Here is a 12,886-nt window from a genome sequence, read left to right on the forward strand (position 1 = left end):
TGCCTGTTAGAAGGGATTTTTTTAAAAATATTAAACTTAATTGATTTTTGTTATTTTGTCAGAGGCTTAATTTCTTTTTGAGTAAAATCTGAAAAACATACTCTTCCATCCCAGAAGCCAGCAAATGTCTAACAAATCTGCTTTCATTTAACTCAAGTATGTTCAATTGTTAATACTTTGATTTAATAATGTATTAACTGGTTCATGACCACAATGTGAGACCTGCATGGACAAAACTTTGTAATATTGTATAAACAATATACTCAATTTTTGAAAAGTTAATATTGTAGTTTTCAAACACAAGCATAGATGACATTGTAAAAATTATGTGCATTATATTTGAGAATTATTTCTCTATTAAGTATGGAGAAAATATTAATTAAAAAATAACTTTAAATATACAGACATTTATTTCTTAATTTACTTTGTATTATATGTGTCTGAGGTGTATTGCTGAATAGTATTGCTATTTATGTACTAAGTGAAATGACTACAAACACATTTACATACACATCACCTTTCACAGTGACCTTGTGTTTTTTTTGTTTTGTTTTGTTTTGTTGTTTTTTTTTTTGTGTGCAGAAGCACCAAAAATATAGTCTCAGCAAATTGTTAGGACTTAATACAATAATAATCGTAGTCCTCATGCCATACATGAGATCTCTAGACTTAGTAATTAGTCATTAGAATTGCGCTCTTTAGCTTCTTGTTCACATTTCCACTTCTTGCCTGCTTCTATTCTTGTTACTATGTTTGTATGCTTTCAGCCTTTTTTTTAAATTTAGCATGTGAGAGTACACAAGGTATTTTTCTTTCTGTGTGTGGCTTATTTCCTTTTGTATAATGCCCTCCCAGTTTCTTCCTATCTTCACTCAAGACAATCTCTCGTTTTCATCACAATTTCTTTATCCATGTGCCTTCTGATGGGTACGTGAGTTGTTTCCGTGTCTGGCCTACTGCAGTGCAAAGGACATGGCAGTGTAGCTAACTTGATGAGTTGCTGATTTTATTTGGTTTGGTTATGAGCCCACCCAACAAGATTATGGAGTCATGTGGTGAATAACTTCTAATATTTCTGTAACTTCTATACTATTTTTGCTGATGATCATACCATTTTACATTCCTGCCAGTAGTGTTTACTATTTCCCTTTTTTCCACACACCTACCAACATTTCCTATCCCTTCGTTGTTTTTTTTTTTTTTTTCTTTTTTTAATGATACTGGGAATTGAATCCTGAGCTCCTTGCAGCCATGTTCAGAGGTGTTAAGATTGGATTATGAGACCTTAACCTCATCAGTGGAGTAATCCATTAAACAGATGAATAATATGAATGGAATAGTGAGTGGTAGTAGCTGCTGCAGGTGGGGTGTGGCTAGAAGAAATAAGTCACTGGGGAAATGGTCTCAGCTCCATTGGTTCCTGGCTCCTCCACCTCTCTCTGCTTCCTGGATGCCAGCCAGGGTTCCTGAGCAGCCTTCCTATGACTCTCCCTTCCACCATGGTGTTCTGCCTCTCTGTGGGCCAAGTCAGCTGACTGTGGACGGAATCTCTAAAACCATTAGCCAAAAGTAAACTTTTTCATCTCTTGTCAGATACTTTGAGCACGGTGACAAAAGGCTGTCTAACATGGGTTACTTATTTTTGTTTATTTAATTGAAATGTGTACATTTTTATATATTTTGGATATTAACCACTTATCAAATATTGGTTTGCAAATATATTCTCCCATTCCATTCATGGGTTCTTCATTGTATTGATTTTTTTTTTCTATTGCTGTGCAAAAGATTCTAATTTGACCTTGTTCCACTTATTTATTTTGCTTTGGCTGACTGAGCCTTTCCAGTATCCAAAAAAATATGCCAAGACCAATATAGAGAGGCCTTTTCTTACTTTTTTTTTTATAGGAAATTTATGTTTCCAGGGCCTGCATTTAGATATTTAAATTCATTCAAAATTGATTTTTAACATGGTGTAAATTAGGGTACAGTTTTACTCTTTTGCATGTTGATATTTTTTTCTAACATCATTCACTGAAAAAAAAAATTAAGTTTTTCCCCCATTGCATCTTCTTGGTGAGCTTCATGAAATTAGTTGACAGTATATTTTGTCTCTATTTTGGGGCTCTCCATTCTGTTCTATAGGTCCCTTTCTTCCCTACTGCCTCACCCCTCCCTTCTTTTATTCTTTTTTTCATTTCCTCCTATTTTTATTACTATAGCTTTGCAACACATTTTGAAATCAGGGAGTAGATTGCCTTTAACTTTTTCTTTCTCCATATTATTTTGGTCATTTGGGGTCTTTTGCAGTTGCTATGAATTTAAAGATTTTCTACTATTTTGATGAAAAAATCCCAATGAGATTCCAAAGATATTTCAACATCTATACCCTATATGCTATGGCCTTTTATTTTTACTTACTTCTTATAAAGCAATAAAGACTTGCTTCTTATAATCAGAATTCTAAAGCTACTTGAAACTGAAGTGTAAATAATAACTTATATTCATCATAAGCCTTTCCCAATTTATATTCCATTTTTGCATGTTTATTTTTATTTACTTCTGCTTTGTGTATAGTTAAATTTTAGTTATGAAACCAAAGCCTTGACAATTGAAATATTTCAAAAGGCATAAAGGCTGAAAACACGTTTTAAGATCTAAGTCAATAAGTCTCTAAGGGGATCAAACACAATCCACCTTAAAACACACTAAATTCTTTCTGAAATTGAGGTTTAGTTTTAATACCTATGATGTTTGAACATGTATATTGAATAAAATTATTTGCTAGAAAGAATAGGTTATGGTTTTATTGGAACAGGAGAAGTCTATGAAACAAGATTTAAATGCACAAAACTAAAATCTGAGAACAAGACCAAGGTAATGTGCTGAGGCAAGCACAGCTAATGTGAAGATAAACTTAAATACCTAATTGAAATGTTCATCATTTATGGTTATCTTTTTAATATTTTGTAGCGATTTTTTGCTCTGCTAGAAATAAACACAATGACAGAACAAAAATATTTAGGAGGGGTGTGTGTGTGTGTGTGTGTGTGTGTGTGTGTGTGTGTTGTGTGTGTGTAGAAATAAAATAAGCTCTTTTTATCCTATCATAATGATTATATATTCTTTTAAGGTACTTTTTAAGATGGACATGGGAAAACCATGACAGTTTATTAATCTTAAGACATTTTGCTAACATAAGGACATGTATTCTCAAGTGCATAGCCAGCTCTGAGCTCTGGAGAACTTGCAAAAGTTTGTCACTGGGTGAGAAGAAAACTTGAAGGACATAGAAGCATCTGAAATTAAGGCATATTGCTAGACCTCCATGCACGCTTAGAGCTGGGCTTTCTCTTACATAATCACTTCACTGCTTTCATATCCTCCCTCCAGCCTATACATCTCCATCATGGTTATTTTTCATGAATTGATTTTTATTAAACACCATTTTAGTGTTTAAAATAGAAAGCCTTAACTGTTTTACAGACACTGATGTCATTATGTCTGCCTTAGATTGCATGCAAATCCCTAAGAATAAATTCATGCAAATTTCTCCTTGCTCAAGAGTTTAAATAACAAAGTTTAAATGTTTTCTTTTTTTGATGATGATATTACTTACATAAATAATAGGAATAGTTCTATGTAAAAAAGTATAATAATGTAGGGATGCTGTACATGTGTATGACATATATTTCTTACATGGTGCTTTATTTCTGTAGGTTGAACAAAAATGTTGGTTGAGTAACTTAGAAAAAATAACTCACAAAGTCACTTTCATTATTTAATCAAAAGATGTTGATGGATCTTTGTTATTTAGCTTTATCTAGATCAAATCATAATCCTTTGGTCTTCCTTTATTTTGCTGAAAGAAAACCTGAAATTTAATTAGGACTTTTTTTTTTTTTTTTTTTTAGTCACTTTCTCTCCAATACAAAGTAATCATTAGGTCTTTCTAAAGGATACAATTTAATTTACTCATGTCTTGATTATGCAAGAAAACAGTATTGATTATTCTGCAGCAAAAGGGAGCACTTAAACATCAGTAACTTTAAAAATACAAGATACTAGGGCTGGGGATGTGGCTCAAGCGGTAGCGCGCTCGCCTGGCATGCGTGCGGCCCGGGTTCAATCCTCAGCACCACATACCAAAAAAAACAAAGATGTTGTGTCCGCCAAAAACTAAAAAATAAATATTAAAAAAAATTCTGTCTGTCTGTCTCTCTCTCTCTCACCTCTCTCTTAAAAAAAAAAAATACAAGATACTAAACCATATACTCTAAAACATCTACCCTCAAAGGTTTTCTATCACATTTTCCATCTCCACATTCTCCACCAGTAGAGAGAATATGTACTTCTATCACAGGCCCCAAACATTAATATAAAGATTGTAGAAGTTTTATATATGTAAATATAAATATGCAATACATATAAAGGGAAACCTTAAAATCTGCCTCTTATTATTCTATGCATGCTGGCTTTCCTAGAACTAAGTGCTATTCTCTCCCATTTATGTGACTGGCACCCCACCCAAGGCAAGAGGAGGATGGTGCATCAGTGGGGAGACCTGCTGGTCCTTTCCATCACTTTGTCTTTCAGGAAACATGTACAAACCAAGTGCAGGTCAGTTGGGCAGCATTTACTACTCCCTGCTGCTAAACAGCTCAGGAGGATGAGGGCACCTGAGGCCTACCTTCATATATATATGCTGCTGTATTTATTTAAGGTGTGAAAACCCCTGGTCATAGATTATGCTTTATTTTGTTTCCTTTGAACCTTATACTGCCTAATTTCATTTGCTAAATTTTCTTGCTTTGTTGCTAAGGAATTGTTAAGATAAGCTCAACACAGAGTAAAATATTACAAACTATCACATATCCATCAATGAGTACTTCATAAGACTTATTCTAAGTTTTAGAAAAATGTTTCAATACATGTTACTATACAAGCAAATAGTTTATTATTTAAGTAATACTCATGCAGGAATTTGAATAACTTTTGAATATTCAACATTAACATTAATTCATCTTTCTTTTACAGAAAGTTAGAATTCTAGTCCAGAACTAAACTGATTCCTAAGTGTGATCCTCTGCCTCATCTTCTCAAGTCACAGGGATCACAGCTGTGGGCCTCAGCCCTCGGCCAGTCCTGTGCTTCTCAGTGAAAGGCCTGACTGGAATAAAAGACATAATGTTACTTATTTCTATGACAATTAAGATTTTGGGGTTCTTTTGTTTTTTGTTTTTTTTTTTAAATCATGAGATCAATTTTTTTTGTATAAATCATTTTTGGTTTTGTTTTTCTTAATATTAAAATTTATTTCTGCCAGTTTAGTCATAATGGGTTTTATATTTCTTGCTTTCTTTACATATTCTATTCTCAAAAAATAAATTTGATGTATAGAATCTCCAACTTAAAGACAAATGAAAGCTTTAGGACAGCTTTCATTACACCATCCCAAAGGCTATGGAATCATAAAAGCTCAACACACAAAAGTTTACAGAAAATTTACCTTTATATTTATCCATTATTACTTTTAGAATGCATCTTACACCAGAAGCTACTGAAAAATGGATATAATTTAAATAATTTTCTCTTTAACATATGTGCAATATGCAAAACATATTATGGCAGTTATGGCAAATAACAAATTAAATTTTAATATATTTCTTTAAGAACTTGACATTTCTTGAGATTCATCAATCATTCATATACAAAAATTAAATCCTAATTTATCTTGTGGACTAGCTCAATAAAAAGCACAGATCAGCATTCCCCATGGCCTGAATTAAGGACTACTATTCCAATATCATAATTTATGGAAAATATTTCTTCCATTACCAAACAATTGGGGGGCCCTTGTATGCTGCTTTTTTTGGGGGGGGGCATTGAATTTCATATATCATGTTCAAAATTGATTAGGCAATTTTCAATACAGAGAGCTGTTCATGTCTTTTTACACGGCACTTACCAATGTTATTTGATCATCAAGTTGTTTTTTTCTTGATGGTATCCTATTAAATATGACCAGTGTGTTAGTTTATTGGTTTAACCCAAAGTGAAACTAAACTTTTTGAGGAGAGCTAGCTTTCCAACTTGAAACAAGACCCACTGAAATGAGGATCTTCACTCCCATTGGTTCAGAGATGAGAATCCTGTCTCCCTTGATACGTAAGGTTCAGAGATGATACTCAACTCCTCAACAAAGACATTCCTGGCCACAGTCCTGACATGTGACCTATTCAGCTTTAATAGAATTTATATATGCTTTGATGGGAGGAGAAAGTACATATCATTAGAAGTTTTCTAAAGTAAATCCTCTGGAAACAAAGAGGGAGTATTTCTTCCCCTATTTTCAACAGATAGAACTAAGCCTTTTATTTTTAATTTGTATTTGTCCTTTATTTTGTATTTGCATGAGTAAATGATAATTATTTTTATTATGAAATGCCAACTACAAATAATATAATTATCTACCCGCACAATCCAAAACAGTTTTTCCTAAATATGAAAACTAATGGAAGAATAAGTATGATGGTAAAAAATCACAGTGAACCAAAAAGGATATGTGTGTTTCTTATAAATCAACAACGTCAAGTTAGAAATAATGTAAAAAAAAAAATATTCCATTCAAATTAAAAATATAAAATCCCTCAGGAATAAACGTAGTGAGAATCACCTTGAATTATTATGCATAAAACTTCTACATGTTATTTAGGAACATAAACAAAGAGCTGGATAAGTAATGATATTGAGTTGTCAGTGATGGAAAGGCTCAGTATTCACCAGTCACCAGTATTTTCCTTCTGTCTCTCTCCATTTGCTTTTCTAGTCACGCTCCAGGGAACTTCCGCTGCCCCCAAGCTATCTAAGATCCTGGGTTACCTTTCCAACTACTATCTTTCTTTTTTCCTCACTCCTTTGCTTCTCATTTTCATTTTACAAAATTAAATAAAAACAAACTCATGCAAGTGAGATTAAGTGGCACCCACATTGGAAAATGGAAAGAAAGTCAGAAGGTAAAGAGTGAGAAATTAAAGGGGCTTTCTGGCCTTCTCAGGTCTTAACTCTGTGGCATGCTGAGGTCTTCCTATAGCGGACTTGGAGATGGTCCCCATGGCCTTGGCAGCCACATCTGTAGAAGTCATTAGAAGGAAGAAGGACTTGGCTCAGGGGAAAATGGATCTGCTATACAGTCCCAAAGACAGAAATCACCTGCCCCTGCACCACACCCTCAACCAGAGTGAAAGTTCAAATTGGGTCTGGATGGCCAGGCATTTGTATTCCTGCATTGATTATTCCAGGGATATGGGACAACTGGAAAAGGGTGAGCCTGGACAAGCGTGGGCAAGCCTGCCCAAAGTGGTTGTGTTAGTGCCCTTTCACTGCTGTGTTCAGAAAACCTGGCAATAATAACTTGGAGGAGGAAAATTTTCTCCTCTCACAGTCTCAGAGATTCAGTCGCTGGTCGGCCTACTCCATTGCTCTGGACCTGAGAGGAGCCCAACATCTTGGCAGAAGGGTGTGGCAGAGGGCAGAAGCAGAGAGAGCAGTAAGGCACCAGAGAGGAAGTATATAATCCCCAAGGACATGCCTCCAGGGTCCCGTGTCCTCTAGGCTAGCACCACCTGCCTACTGTTATTATTAATCCACCAAATGGATTAATCTGCTGATTAGAGCATGACTTTCATATCTAATTATTTTGCCCCCTGTCCTGAAGGAGAAGCTTTGAGTAGAAACCTTATATGTTAACTGTAACAGGGGCTCCTGCAGCTAAGGGGCAGATCTCAGCATCTGGCTTTCACCATGGATCTAGCATCACTGTGTCTTCCCCCAATTCTGATTAGGACTTTAGGCTAAAGAGAAAAGCATGCTATTTAAATTCAATATATCAATGGCACAAAGTAGAAAATCTGTAAAATTATTTGCATATTCATATTTTTTTTCAAATTAAATGTAGCATGTTTTAGAAAGGGTAGAGTGAAAAAAAAAAAAATGATGTGTGGAGATAGAGAACCCCAGGGAAATAAAAGAGGTTTTATTCCTGTCTCATGTCATATTCTTACACCAGACTCTGGAAGGTAACTACTTGAATTGGAATTTGAAATGATTCATGAGTGAATATCAGTGATAACTCTATATAAAATGATAAAATGGTGGTTAAAAGGTATTCATAAGGATCATACATAAGCCTAAGGACAAAAGGGTATATTTAAGCCTGGGGAGTTTAAATAGATGAATGAAATACACACACACACACACACACACACACACACAACTTTGAAAGAGTAAACTTAAAAGAAGAAAATAATAGAAATAATTATATCTCACATACAGAGAAACATTTATTATTACCTTTATTCAGTGTTATCTATATTTATTTTACTATATTATATATCTATATTCATTCAGTGCTTCCTGAGGTTCAAGATTTTATTACTTTCATTTCTTATCTCTTTAATTTCCATTCCAGTTGTATCAAATAGATACTATGTTTTATTGCTTTTCAGAAAATCCTATAACTAGATAATAGCAGAATCTAGATTTCAACATCTGCGCCTATGGGTACCACCCTGACAATCAGTCTTCCACCTAAGACACTTGACCATGGTAGGATACATACAAATGAAGCAGACTGAGTTTGGTGGCCCCTTCTGAATTGGTGGCAGTTTCCTCCTGCTGAGAAAAGAGTCTGAGGGTAGGGGTTACAATTGTGCTTCCCCTGCACTCCCAGATGCCCTAAAGGGCAAAGATGGAGCTCGCCCCCTGCTGGGCCAGTCTGGAACAGCATGGTTAAATACTATCCCTATACTTCCTGCCTTTGCCCCAGGGCAGTGTCTTCTCCTTTTAAACTTTCTGCTCACCTTTGGGGACGATGTGATTCTGCAATCTGTATTTGGGGTAAAAATGGGAGTTCATAACCCACTTGAATCTAATGTATGAAATATGATATGTCAAGAGCTTTGTAATGTTTTGAACAACCAATTAAAAAAAAGAAAAAAGAAACGAGGAAAAAAAAAAAAAGAAAAATGGATCTTGGGGAACAATACATTTCTTGAGTCTTTCTCCCAGGTTGATTTGAATACAACCTGCTTTCCTTCCAATTTGACTCCAAGTATTTCTGGAGCAGTGAGCTTGTAGCCCAGCCTCTTCCTCCCCAGGCCAACACGGATGCCCCGCAACACAGAGCACTTTCATAAAGAAGAAAGAAATTATTCATCTTGGTGGACCAAGACCACGAGGAAGCATGTCTCAGAGAAAAAAATGGAAAAAAAAATTATTGCCTGAAGTTTAAAATTTATAACATTTTCATTTCTTGGTTTTTGAAAAATGAAAACTTATACATCACAAGCATTCTACAATAAGAATTGCATGACTAATTTTTGAGTATGCATACAATTAAATACAAAGTAGAAGGGTGCTTTACAATATCAGTTTTAAAAAAGCATATTAATAAAGTATAACACATACACTGAAAAAATTGCACATTACAATTAATATACATAAAACATTAATAAAATTTTAAGTCTGTGGTGATTTGAAAGATTAGGATTATAACTATTATTTTTTTCCTCCTTGCTTACTAGTACTTTCCACTACAAAACACAAGTTTTACATTCCAATAAGAATACAATTTACTTTTTATTATTTATTTTCAATGTTAATAATACTATCACATTATTTTATATTATTTTTCAATATACATATATCATATTTGTATTTTATAAGTATTATATCTCTACATATGCATTTAAACTGTCTATGCTAATCATACATTATAAATGATTTGCATTATTTGTTATTTTATCTTTTCAGTAGTTGTGTTTGACTTCAAAAGTTCTTTCATATGTATATAATTTTACATGATAAATTATGAAGGTTCAAGAATGAAATATTTCCCTTCAAATTGCTTTAACAATATTATTTTTCATCACAAGATGAGGTCTAGTTAATTATTTTTATGGCTTTGTATAATGAGTAATAAGTGAATATAATTTTGGAGATTTTTAAATGCAGAAATATCTTGAGTCATCTCAAAATCAGTGGAAGTTCTGACATCTATGATGGTCTTCACTTATGAAGTAACCATCTTTCCTTGAGGCGCTCTACAGATGAAAATCTCTAGGAGGTATCATTCAACATGAAGGATTCTTTAACATCTATAATTTAGCAACTGGTATATGGTGTTAGTATAGGCATAGTTTATGTTTCAAGAAGTTACAGATGTTGTTTGTTTTGTTTAATGTTTCCACAATTTAAAAATATACATATGATATTAGTAGTTTCTCATTGAAATCTATTGAATAAATAATTCGAATTCATATATTTTCTGACATGCATTTTTTAGCCTTTATCAGCAATTATTATCTCTTGGAAAGCCACAGTTCCACACAAACAAGAATTGCCATTCTAAGGACTAACTCTGGAATGGAAGAGAATCTAGAGTCAACAAATATATTTCTTCTTACTAGAAACAGTGCTGACGCGTTGGTTCAGCCTTTGTCATGAATATGAACACCGATGGTAATCATCTTTTTTATTTAAAAGAGTTATTTCCTCAGAATGCAATATTTAATTAATAAAAGTTTATACATTACCCACATATTAGTATTACACATGTAAATTTTTTTCTTAAAAAGAAAAGTTATGTTTTAATTTTCTATATTGATTTCATATGTGTGTGTGTGTGTGTGTGTGTATGTCTATTTTTTTTTTTTCTTATCATGCCATATAAAGCCCTAGGGAATGCATTGTGAGGAATATCAAGGTGGTAGTTTCTGGCATGTACCTACTGGGAGAAAGAAGCTAAAAGTGAAAGAGGATAGAAGAAAACTAACAGAGAAAATTTTAAACGGTGAAAACAACAACAAATCTTTCTTTCTTTTGATAAACCATGTGATCCTAGAATCTTAACAGCAGCAAGTTTTAACACAGAAAATCTACTCTATTTGTTTAAAGGGAAAACAAAGTATATAGAATAATAATTTAAAAGTAAATACATGAGCATATAAAATTGTAATGAAAATTAAATGTGTAATTTTTTTATTGAATTTGTCAGCTAATATAGTTTTGTAAATGAAATATTTGTAACTGTGATTCTGACAGAATTTCAAAGCTGAAAGTAATTAAAATTACTTTCTATCAATTAAAAGTAAAAGATTGTCTGGGTGTTGCAGTAGTTTTCCATTGCTACTATAACAAATGGCTGTAGACTTGGTGGCCTTAAACAACACAAATGTATTTTCATGGTTTATGTACGTTAGAATCCGATGGTCACCAAGGGGCCCTCAGTTGAGTGTCTCACAAGGCTAAAATCAAGGTGGAGGCAGAACTGTATTCCTTCTGGGGAGCATGGGAAAGAATGCACTTCTTACCTCATCCAGATTGTTTCCTGAATCCAGTTCTTTTCTGAGTAAGACTGAGGTCTCTGCTTGCTAACTATGAGCTGGTATTTCTACTTGTTCAAGTTTTCCTCAAGCTCTCCATGTAATCCTCTCCAGTGCCTCTCCCTTTCACACTGAATCTGTCGGACTTTCTCCTTCTCTTTCATCTCTCACTCTTAAGCCGGAGAAGGTTCTTTGTTTTTAAGAGTTTGTGTGTAGATGTTGCTGAGTAAAAAATAAAAAAAAAATTAAAAAAAAAAAAAAAGAGTTTGTGTGTAGCACTAGGTTCTCTATGTAGTCCCAAATCATCTTGCTTCCCATCATTGCAAAAGAAAAAAATATCTATAATCTAAAAACATATGCAAAAGTTCTTCTTCATCAGTTGCAAGGATTCAGGAGTGGACATCTTTGAAGATCTGTTTTGCCTACCACAGTCTATTACATAAATAATTAGCACTTTGCTAGAAATAAAATTTTTAACATGTATTTAATGATTATTAATTAGGGACTCTTTTTTTCTTAAATTAATAACTATATCAGGCAATACTTCTATGCATGTTTCTTGTGCCAGGCAATGTTCAAAGCATCACATATATATTTTTGTATTTGAACTTCATTAATTGCATTATTGACAGTTTCTATTTTTATCATGTCATTAAAAAAGAAATAGAGTTGAAAAAAAAAACTCATCTACAATTGTCGAGCTAGTAAGGATCATAAATTAGGTGGTTCAATTCACCCTATGATTCTGAATTCAGATATTAGGAATTGGTGGTTTACATTAATAATGAACAAATTGGGGTAACTATATGAATTCTAGGTGGAAGAAGCAGCAACATCAAGCAAGGAATTAACAATTATTAGTTATTATTCATACTTCATTAATTCTCTTTGCATGTGACTGTATTTATCACAGGTACCAGTTTGTCCAGACGTCTGCCTCCTGGGAGACTCTCCAATGTACTAGGATTAGACAACAGTCACAGAACCTAGCTACAGAGCTGATAACACTTTGCCCCCAAGTTTTGTGTTTCTAATTGTGGAGAATTGTAGTCAAGTACAATAGTCAATAACACTTGTAATAAAGGCAAATTTATGTGAACCAACAAGAAAGGAAATTGAGTAAAAATAGGGCTAAAGTAATTAATATCATTAAATTCATATGAAGTTTGATTTGAGAAATATGGCTCATGTAAAGAGCCAGTGAAGAAGATGCAAAAAACAGAATTAGAGTACACTTATAACTTTAAATGTCAGGATCAATTACATGTTTGTATATTCATAGTTTTCATTTTGAACTCTCAAACAGACCCATACACAGGACTGTGAATTAAGAGTCAGAGATGCTCTGCTTCATAATGACTATTTACTACCTATACAATCAGGCATTTGATTTAACATCTAAAACTTTTGTTTCCATATTTATATGTGGACTTGATAGTGGACTAATAGGCATTGAATGATAGTGTGGTAAAATTTAAATGAATAAACAATGAAGATTTCTACTG

The sequence above is a fragment of the Callospermophilus lateralis genome, chromosome 17, assembly GCF_048772815.1.
Source record: "Callospermophilus lateralis isolate mCalLat2 chromosome 17, mCalLat2.hap1, whole genome shotgun sequence".
NCBI classification, from domain to species: domain Eukaryota; kingdom Metazoa; phylum Chordata; class Mammalia; order Rodentia; family Sciuridae; genus Callospermophilus; species Callospermophilus lateralis.